Source organism: Triticum dicoccoides, chromosome 2B (genome assembly GCF_002162155.2).
Source record: "Triticum dicoccoides isolate Atlit2015 ecotype Zavitan chromosome 2B, WEW_v2.0, whole genome shotgun sequence".
NCBI classification, from domain to species: domain Eukaryota; kingdom Viridiplantae; phylum Streptophyta; class Magnoliopsida; order Poales; family Poaceae; genus Triticum; species Triticum dicoccoides.
The window spans coordinates 134,767,306-134,777,903 of record NC_041383.1 but is presented as its reverse complement, the minus strand read 5'-3'; positions in this window follow the sequence as shown (position 1 = coordinate 134,777,903).

Below are 10,598 nucleotides of genomic sequence, written 5' to 3'. Positions count from 1 at the left end.
CCCCGATACTAGCCATAGATTCATCAAAATAAGCAAACAACACACGAAAAACAGAATCTGTCAAAAACAAAACAGTCTGTAGTAATCTGTAACTTTCGAATACTTCTGGAACTGTAAAAATCCTACCAAAATAGGAAGTCGTAGGAAATTTGTCTATTGATCTACTGAAAAAAGAATCAACTCAAAAGCACGTTTCTATGATTTAATAAATTATTATTGTGTGCGCAAAAGTTTCTGTTTTTCAGCAAGATCAAATTAAGTATCACCGTAGGTTATCCTATAGGTTCTACTTGGCACAAACACTAATTAAAACATAAAACCTCATCTAAACATAATCTAGATGATTTATTTATCACTAAACAGAAGCAAAAAAGTAAGGAACAAAAATAAAATTGGGTTGCCTCCCAACAAGCGCTATCGTTTAACGCCCCTAGCTAGGCATAAAAGCGAGAATAGATCTAAGTATTGCCATCTTTGGCATTCAATTCAGAAGTGGCACGCATGATAGATTCATAAGGTAATTTGACTTTATTTCTTGAAAAGTGCTCCATGCCTTTCCTTAATGGAAATTGGAATCTAATATTCCCTTCCTTCATATCAATAATTGCACCAATCGTTCTAAGGAAAGGTCTACCAAGAATGATAGGACATGAAAAATTACAATCTATATCAAGAACGATAAAATCTACGGGCACATAATTCCTATTTGCAACAATAAGAACATTATTAATCCTTCCCATTGGTTTCTTGGAATCCGCAAGGTGCAAGTTTAAAGAGCAATCATCAAATTCACGGAAACCTAGCACATCACATAGAGTATTTGGAATCGTGGAAACACTAGCACCCAAATCACACAAAGCATAGCATTCATGATATTTAATATTAATTTTAATAGTAGGTTCCCACTCATCATAAAGTTTTCTAGGGATAGAAACTTCCAATTCAGGTTTTTCTTCATAAGATTGCATCAAAGCATCAATGATATGTTTGGTAAAAGCTTTATTTTGACTATAAGCATGAGGAGAATTCAACACGGATTCCAATAAGGAAATACAATCTATTAAACAAAAATTATCATAATTAAAATTCCTTGAAATCCAAAATAGTGGGTTCGTTGCTATGTAAAGTTTTGACCTCTCCAATCCCACTTTTACCAATATTAGCATCAAGATCTAAAAACTCTGAATCATTGGGACGCCTTTTAACTAAAGTTGACTCATCTCCAGTCCCATTATTATCAAGATTCATATTGCAAAACAAAGATTTAATAGGGGACACATCAATCACTTTTAGATCTTCATCATTATTATCATGGAAACTAGAAGAACACACTTTTCCAAAGCAATCTTTCTTAGCACGCATCCTAGCGGTTCTTTATTTGCACTCATCAATGGAAATTCTCATGGATTTGAGAGACTCATTGATATCATGCTTAGGTGGAATAGATCTAAGTTTCAAAGAATCAACATCAAGAGAAATTCTATCCATGTTCCTAGCCAATTCATCAATCTTAGGCAATTTTTCTTCAAGCAAAGCATTGAGATTCTTTTGAGAGATCATAAATTACTTAACACTAATCTCAAAATCAGAGGGAATCTTATTAAAATTTTCATAAGAGCTGTTGTAGGAATTACCATAATTATTAGAGGAATTACTAGGAAACGGCCTAGGATTAAAGTTTCCTCTATATGCGTTGTTATCAAAATTATTCCTACCAACAAAATTTGCATCCATAGATTCATTATTATTCTCAATCAAAGTAGACAAAGGCATATCATTAGGATCAATAGGAGCACTCTTATTAGCAAAAAATTTCATAAGTTCATCCATCTTTCCACTCAAAACATGAATCTCTTCTATCACATGAACTTTTTTACTAGTAGATCTTTCGGTGTGCCATTGAGAATAATTAACCATAATATTATCTAGGAGTTTAGTAGCTTCTCCTAAAGTGATTTCCATAAAAGTGCCTCCCGCGGCCGAATCTAAAAGATTTCTAGAAGCAAAATTCAATCCGGCATCAAAAATGTGTATGATCATCCATCAATATAATCCATGAGTAGGGCAATTGTGAATCATTAATTTCATCCTCTCCCAAGATTGTGCAACATGTTCATGATCAATTTGCTTAAAATTCATAATATCATTCCTAAGGGAGATGATCTTAGTGGGAGGAAAATACTTAGAGATAAAAGCATCTTTGCACTTGTTCCACGAATCAATACTATTTTTAGGCAAAGACGGAAACCAAGTTTTAGCACGATCTCTAATTGAAAACAGAAATAACTTCAATTTAACAATACCATTATCCATATCTTTCTTATTTTGCATATCACACAAATCAACAAAGTTGTTTAGATGAGTAGCGGCATCTTCACTAGGAAGGCCGGAGAATTGATCTTTCATGACAAGATTCAACAAAGCAACATTGATTTAACAATATTTAGCATCGGTAAGAGGAGCAATTGGAGTGCTAAGGAAATCATTATTGTTGGTATTGGAAAAGTCACACAATTTAGTATTATCTTGAGCCATCGTGACAAGCAATCCAACACATAAACACACAAGAGACAAGAGAAAAAGAGGCGAACGAAAAAAAAGATAGGGCGAATAAAACGGCAAGGGTGAAGTGGGGGAGAGGAAAACGAGAGGCAAATGCCAAATAATGTAATGCGAGGGAGAAGAGTTTGTGATGGGTACTTGTATGTCTTGAGTTGTGCGAAGACCTCCCCGGCAACGGCGCCAGAAATCCTTCTTGCTACCTCTTGAGCAGTCCGTTGGTTTTCCCTTGAAGAGGAAAGGGTGATGCAGCAAAGTAGCGTAAGTATTTCCCTCAGTTTTTGAGAACCAAGGTATCAATCCAGTAGGAGGCTACACGGAAGTCCCTCGTACCTACACAAACAAACAAGAACCTCGCAACCAACGCGATAAAGGGGTTGTCAATCCCTTCGCAGCCACTTGCGAAAGTAAGATCTGATAGAGATAATAAGATAAGATAAATATTATTGGTATTTTTATGATACAGATTGAAAAGTAAAGATTGCAAAATAAAGTAGATCGGAAACTTATATGATGGAAAATAGACCCGGGGGCCATAGGTTTCACTAGTGGCTTCTCTCAAGATAGCATAAGTATTACGGTGGGTGAACAAATTACTATCGAGCAATTGATATAAAAGTGCATAGTTATGAGAATATCTAGGCATGATCATGTATATAGGCATCACGTCCGCAACAAGTAGACCGAAACGATTCTACATCTACTCGTATTACTCCATGAAACGTCCATTTTGCATCATGCTTTTATGTCAATATTTATTGCTTTATGGGTTGTTATTACACGTTATGTCTTAGTACTTATGGCTATTCTCTCTTAGTTTACAAGGTTTACCATGAAGAGGGGGAATGCCGGCAGCTGGAATTCTGGCTGGAAAAGGAGCAAACGTTGGAAACCTATTCTGCACAACCCCAAAAGTCCTGAAACTCCACAAAACAAATTTTTGGAATTATTAAGAATTTCTGAGCGAAAGAAATACACCAGGGGGCCCACACCCTGTCCAGGAGACAAGGGGGCGCCCCCCCATAGGGCGCCCCCCTATAGGGCGCGCCCCATATCTCCTGGGCCCCCTCGTGGACCCCCGGTGTCCATCTTCTGCTATATCATCGCTTTTACCCTGGAAAAAATCGTGGGCAAGCTTACGGGACGACACTCCACCGCCACGAGGCGGAACCTTGGCAGAACCAATCTAGGGCTCTGGCGGAGCTGTTCTGCCGAGGACACTTCCCTCTGGGAGGGGGAAATCATTACCAACGTCATCACCAACGATCCTCTCATCGGGAGAGGGTCAATCTCCATCAACATCTTCACCATCACCATCTCCTCTCAAAACCCTAGTTCATCTCTTGTATCCAATCTTGTATCAAAACCACAAATTGGTACCTGTGGGTTGCTAGTAGTGTTGATTACTCCTTGTAGTTGATGCTAATTGGTTTACTTGGTGGAAGATCATATGTTCATATCCTTTATGCATATTATTACTCCTCTGATTATGAACATGAATATGCTTTGTGAGTAGTTACGTTTGTTCCTGAGGACAAGGGTGAAGTCTTGCTATTAGTAGTCATGTGAATTTGGTATTTGTTCGATATTTTGATGAGATGTATGTAGTCTTTTCCTCTAGTGGTGTTATGTGAACGTCGACTACATGACACTTCACCATTATTTGGGCCTAGAGGAAGGCATGGGGAAGTAATAAGTAGATGATGGGTTGCTAGAGTGACAGAAGCTTAAACCCTAGTTTATGCGTTGCTTCGTTAGGGGCTGATATGGATCCCTATGTTTAATGTTGTGGTTAGGTTTACCTTAATACTTCTTTTGTAGTTGCGGATGCTTGCAATAGGGGTTAATCATAAGTGGGATGCTTGTCTAAGTAAGGGCAGTACCCAAGTACCGGTCCACCCACATATCAAATTATCAAAGTACCGAACGTGAATCATATGAATGTGATGAAAACTAGCTTGACGATAATTCCCATGTGTCCTCGGGAGCTCCTTTCTCATTATTAGAAATTGTCCAGGCTTATCCTTTGCTACATAAAGGATTGGGCCACCTTGCTGCACTTTAGTTATTTTATTTACTTATTACTCGTTACTATTTATCTTATCACAAAACTATCTATCACCTACAATTTCAGTGCTTGCAGAGAAAACCTTACTGAAAACCGCTTATCATTTCCTTCTGCTCCTCATTGGCTTCGACACTCTTACTTATCGAAAGGACTACGATTGATCCCCTACACTTGTGGGTCATCAAGACTCTTTTCTGGCGTCGTTGCTGGGGAGTGTAGCGCTTTTGGTGAGTGGAACTTGGTAAGGAAACATTTATATAGTGTGCTGAAATTTTCTGTTATGTGTCACTATGGAAACTAATCCTTTGAGGGGCTTGTTTGGGGTATCTTCACCCCAACCAGAAGAGCAACGAGTTGCTCCTCAACCTACTGAACTTTATGAAAATATTTATTTTGAGATTCCTTCAGGTATGATAGAGAAACTCCTAGCTAATCCATTTGCAGGAGATGGAACATTGCATCCCGATTTACACCTTATCTTTGTGGATGAAGTTTGTGGATTATTTAAGCTTGCAGGTATTCCCGATGATGTTGTCAAAAGGAAGGTCTTCCCTTTATCTTTGAAGGGAGATGCATTGACATGGTATAGGCTATGTGATGATACGGGATCTTGGAATTATAAGCGATTGAAGTTGGAATTTCACCAGAAGTTCTATCCTATGCATCTTGTTCATCGTGATCATAATTACATATATAATTTCTGGCCTCACGAAGGAGAAAGCATTGCTCAAGCTTCGGGGAGGCTTAATTCAATGTTATATTCATGCCCCAATCATGAGCTCTCTCGGGAAATGATTATTCAGAACTTTTATGCTCGGCTTTCTCTTGATAATCGCAACTTGCTCGATACTTCCTGTGCTGGTTCTTATATGCTGAAGACTATTGATTTCAAATGGGACTTATTGGAAAGAATTAAATGCAACTCTGAAGATTGGGGTTCCGACGATGGTAAGGAGTCAGGTATGACACCTAAGTTCGATTGTGTTAAATATTTTATGAATACCGACGTTTTTCGTGGATTTAGCGCTAAATATGGACTTGACTTTGAGATAGTAGCTACTTTCTATGAATCTTTTGCTACTCACATTGATCTCCCTAAAGAGAAGTGGTTTAAATATAACCCTCCTGTTGAAGTGAAAGTAGTTGCACCTATTACAGACAAAGAAAAGACTATTAGATATAGTGATCCTATTGTTCCTACTGCTCATGTTGAAAAACCTCCTTATCCTGTTAGGATAAAGGATCATGCTAAAGCTTTGACTGTTGTTTGTAAGAGTAATACTAGGACTTATACACCTCCTGAGCAAATTAATGTTGAACCTAGTATTGCTATGGTTAAAGATCTCTTGGGTGAGGATTTAGATGGGCATGTTATTTATTTCTATGGTGAGACTACTAATATTGCTAGGCCAGATACTAAGACATGAAGACCTGTCGTAGGCATGCCTGTTATTTCTGTTAAAATAGGAGATCATTGTTATCACGGCTTATGTGATATGGGTGCTAGTGCTAGTGCAATACCTTATTACTTATATCAAGAGATTATGCATGAATTGCACCCATTGAATTAGAAGACATTGATGTTACTATTAAGCTTGCTAATAGGGATACCGTTAAACCCTATGGGATTGCTAGAGATGTTGAAGTTTTGTGTGGGAAGGTTAAATACCCTGTTGATTTCCTTGTTCTTGGTTCCCCACAAGATGATTTTTGCCCCATTATTTTTGGTAGACCCTTCTTGAATACAGCTAGTGCTAAGATTAATTGTGAAAAGAATATTGTCACTATTGGCATAGATGGTATGTCTCATGAGTTTAATTTCGCTAAGTTTAGTAGACAACCTCATGAAAGGGAACCACCTAGTAAGGTTGAATTTATTGGTCTTGCTTCCATTGTTGTTCCTCCAACTGATCCGTTAGAACAATACTTGCTAGACCATGAAAACGATATGTTTATGAAGGAAAGAGAGGAAATAGATGAAGTGTTCCTTAAACAGGAACCTATGCTGAAACATAACCTTCCCGTTGAAATTCTTGGGGAACCCCCTCCACCCAAGGGTGATCCCGTGTTTGAACTCAAACCTTGACCTGACAATCTTAAGAATGCTTATCTTGATGAAAAAGAAATATATCCTCTTATTATTAGTGCTAACCTTTTAGAGAAAGAAGAAGAAAGATTATTGAAAACTCTGAAGAAGCACCGAGCAGCTATTGGATATACTATGGATGATCTTAAGGGCGTTAGTCCCACGTATGTCAACACAAAATTACATTGGAGGACGATGCCAAACCAGTTAGAGATCCTCAAAGACGATTAAATCCCAAGATGAAAGAAGTGGTAAGAAAGGAGATACTAAAGCTCCTTGAGGCAGGTATTATTTATCCCGTTGTTGATAGAGAATGGGTAAGCCATGTCCATTGTGTTCCTAAAAAGGGAGGTATTACCGTTGTTCCTAATGATAAAGATGAATTGATCCCGCAAAGAATTATTACAGGTTATAGGATGGTAATTGATTTCCGCAAGTTAAATAAAGCTACTAAGAAAGATCATTACCCCTTACCTTTTATTGATCAAATGCTAGAAAGACTATCCAAACACAGACATTTCTGCTTCTAGATGGTTATTCTGGTTTCTCTCAGATACCTGTGTCAGCGAAGGATCAATCTAAAACTACTTTTACTTGCCCTTTTGGTACTTTTGCTTATAGACGTATGCCTTTTGGTTTATGTAATGCACCTGCTACCTTTCAAAGATGCATGATGGCTATATTCTATGATTTTTGTGAAAAGATTTGTGAGGTATTCATGGATGACTTCTCCGTCTATGGATCCTCTTTTGATGATTGTTTGAGCAACCTTGATCGAGTTTTGCAGAGATGCGAACACACTAGTCTCGTCCTGAATTGGGAAAAGTGTCACTTTATGGTTAATAAAGGCATTGTTTTGGGGCATAAGATCTCCGAGAGAGGTATTGAAGTTGATAAAGCCAAAGTTGATGCTATTGAAAAGATGTCATGTCCCAAGGACATAAAAGGTATAAGAAGTTTTCTTGGTCATGCCAGTTTTTATAGGAGGTTCATTAAGGACTTTTCTAAAATCTCTAGGCCTCTGACTAATTTATTGAAAAAATATATTCCTTTTGTCTTTGATGATGATTGTGTAGAAGCATTTGAAACACTTAAGAAAGCTTTGATCACTGCAGCTATTGTTCAGCCACCTGATTGGAATTTACCTTTTGAAATTATGTGCGATGCTAGCGATTTTGTTGTAGGTGTTGTTCTAGGGCAAAGAGTCGATAAGAAATTGAATGTTATCCAGTATGCTAGTAAGACTCTTGATACTGCCCAGAGAAATTATGCTACTACTGAAAAAGAGTTCCTAGCAGTTGTGTTTGCATGTGATAAGTTTAGACCTTATATTATTGATTCCAAAGTTACTATTCACACTGATCATGCTGCTATTAAATATCTTATGGAAAAGAAAGATGCTAAGCCTAGACTCATTAGATGGGTTCTCTTGCTCCAAGAATTTGATTTTCATATTATTGATAGAAAGGGAGCTGAGAACCCCGTTGCAGATAACTTGTCTAGGTTAGAGAATGTTCTTGATGACCCACTGCCTATTAATGACAACTTTCCTGATGAACAATTAGCGATCGTCAATGCTTCTCGTTCTGCTCCTTGGTATGCTGATTATGCTAATTACATTGTTGCTAAATATATACCGCCTAGTTTCACATACCAGCAAAAGAAAAAGTTCTTTTATGATTTAAGACATTACTTCTGGGATGACACACACCTTTATAAAGAAGGAGTAGATGGTGTTATTAGACGTTGTGTGCCTAAGCATGAACAGGAACAGATCCTACATAAGTATCACTCTGAATCCTATGAAGGACACCGCGCTGGAGATAGAACTGCACACAAGGTACTACAATCTGGTTTTTACTGGCCTACTCTCTTCAAAGATGCTCGTAAGTTTGTCTTATCTTGTGATGAATGCCAAAGAGTAGGTAACATTAGTAGACGTCAAGAAATGCCTATGAATTACTCCCTTGTTATTGAACCATTTGATGTTTGGGGCTTTGATTACATGGGACCTTTTCCTGCCTCTAATGGTTATACACATATTTTAGTTGCTGTTGATTATGTTACTAAGTGGGTAGAAGCTATTCCAACTAGTAGTGCTGATCATAACACTTCTATTAAAATGCTTAAAGAAGTTATTTTTCCGAGGTTTGCAGTCCCTAGATATCTTATGACTGATGGTGGTTCACATTTTATTCATGGTGCTTTCCGTAAGATGCTTGCTAAGTATGATGTCAATCATAGAATCGCATCTCCTTATCATCCGCAGTCTAGTGGTCAAGTAGAGTTGAGCAATAGAGAGCTCAAATTAATTTTGCAAAAGACTGTGAATAGATCTAGAAAGAATTGGTCCAAAAAACTTGATGATGCATTATGGGCCTATAGAACTGCATACAAAATCCTATGGGTATGTCTCCATATAAGATGGTTTATGGAAAAGCGTGTCATTTGCCTCTTGAACTTGAACATAAGGCATATTGGGCTATTAAAGAGCTCAACTATGACTTCAAACTTGCCAGTGAGAAGAGGTTGTTTGATATTAGCTCTCTTGATGAATGGAGAACTCAAGCCTATGAGAATGCCAAGCTATTCAAAGAAAAAGTCAAATGCCGGCATGATAAGAGGATACAAAAGCGTGAGTTTAACGTAGGAGACTATGTATTATTATTCAACTCTCGCTTAAGATTTTTTGCAGGAAAACTTCTCTCAAAATGGGAAGGTCCTTACGTTATCGAGGAGGTCTATCGTTCTGGTGCCATAAAAATCAACAACTTCGAAGGCACGAGTCCAAGGGTGGTAAATGGTCAAAGAATTAAACATTATGGGCCTGTTCTGATGTCCTCCACTTCTCTAAAACTTCTCTGATTCAGCTTCTAAACTTGGCTTCTCACTTCACCTGGCGCTTGCAATTCATTCGGCAGCAAAAGAGCTTCTCGAGCGCTCGCAACTCGCTACAGCAGGGTTTTCAGCCCAGCTAGTGGGCCTGCAGGCCTGCTCGTCCCAGCTCAGGCTGGCTGGGAACAGCCCATTGCAGGGCAAAGTGCAACCCACATGCGTAGATAGAGATAGAGAAAGGATGGCTGGCTGATTTCTATCCTTTTTTCAGAGGGGAGCTCACATTGAGGTTTGGGGGAGGGGGCTCGGTCGCCGGGATGCTGCTCCTGATCGGGAGGGCCTCTCGGCCGTCAATGGCGTGGGGATGCGCTGCTCCTTCCCATGGGGTCACTGCTCCTCCCTTACGACGAGAACGGCTGCGGCGAGTACGGAATCGGAGGGACAAGGCCTGGGAAGGCCAGATCTGTACGCGGAGGAGCAGTTCCGGCCGGCGTCCGAGGGAGCGGGGCGGCGGCGGCGGTGAGGGTTTCGTGAGGAACAGAACGAGAGAGAGAGGAAGAGATATGGTGCGCTGTGGGATGGGTACCTATTCGAGCGAGGAAGAGAAGGCTGAAACGTTTTCCTTGGCGGTGGCATTCTTCTCATAAATAAGTGGAACTTCTGTTTCGCGAAAACGTGGAGCTGGGAAAAGCTCGCTCCACCAAATTGCACTACAGCCCAAAAACGCTTCGGAATCTAGCTTCTCTCCAGAAAAGCGTTCGGGCTGGATTCACCCGAGAATTTCGGAAGCTTGAAGCTAGATAGATTCAGAACGGGCCCTATATTTCAGGTAATCCTATCAATGTTGAAACTAATATTATTGAAACCGTAACCCCTGAGGAATACATAAGGGACACTTTCCAGAACATTTCAGACTCCGAAAAGGTATAGGTATGTGGTACGGTAAGTAAACCGACTCCAAAACAACTCCAATGGCAATTTTTATCAGTATTGGAATATTTAAGAATTTTAGGAAGAAAGAAGTAGTCCGAAAGGGATACGAGGCTCCCA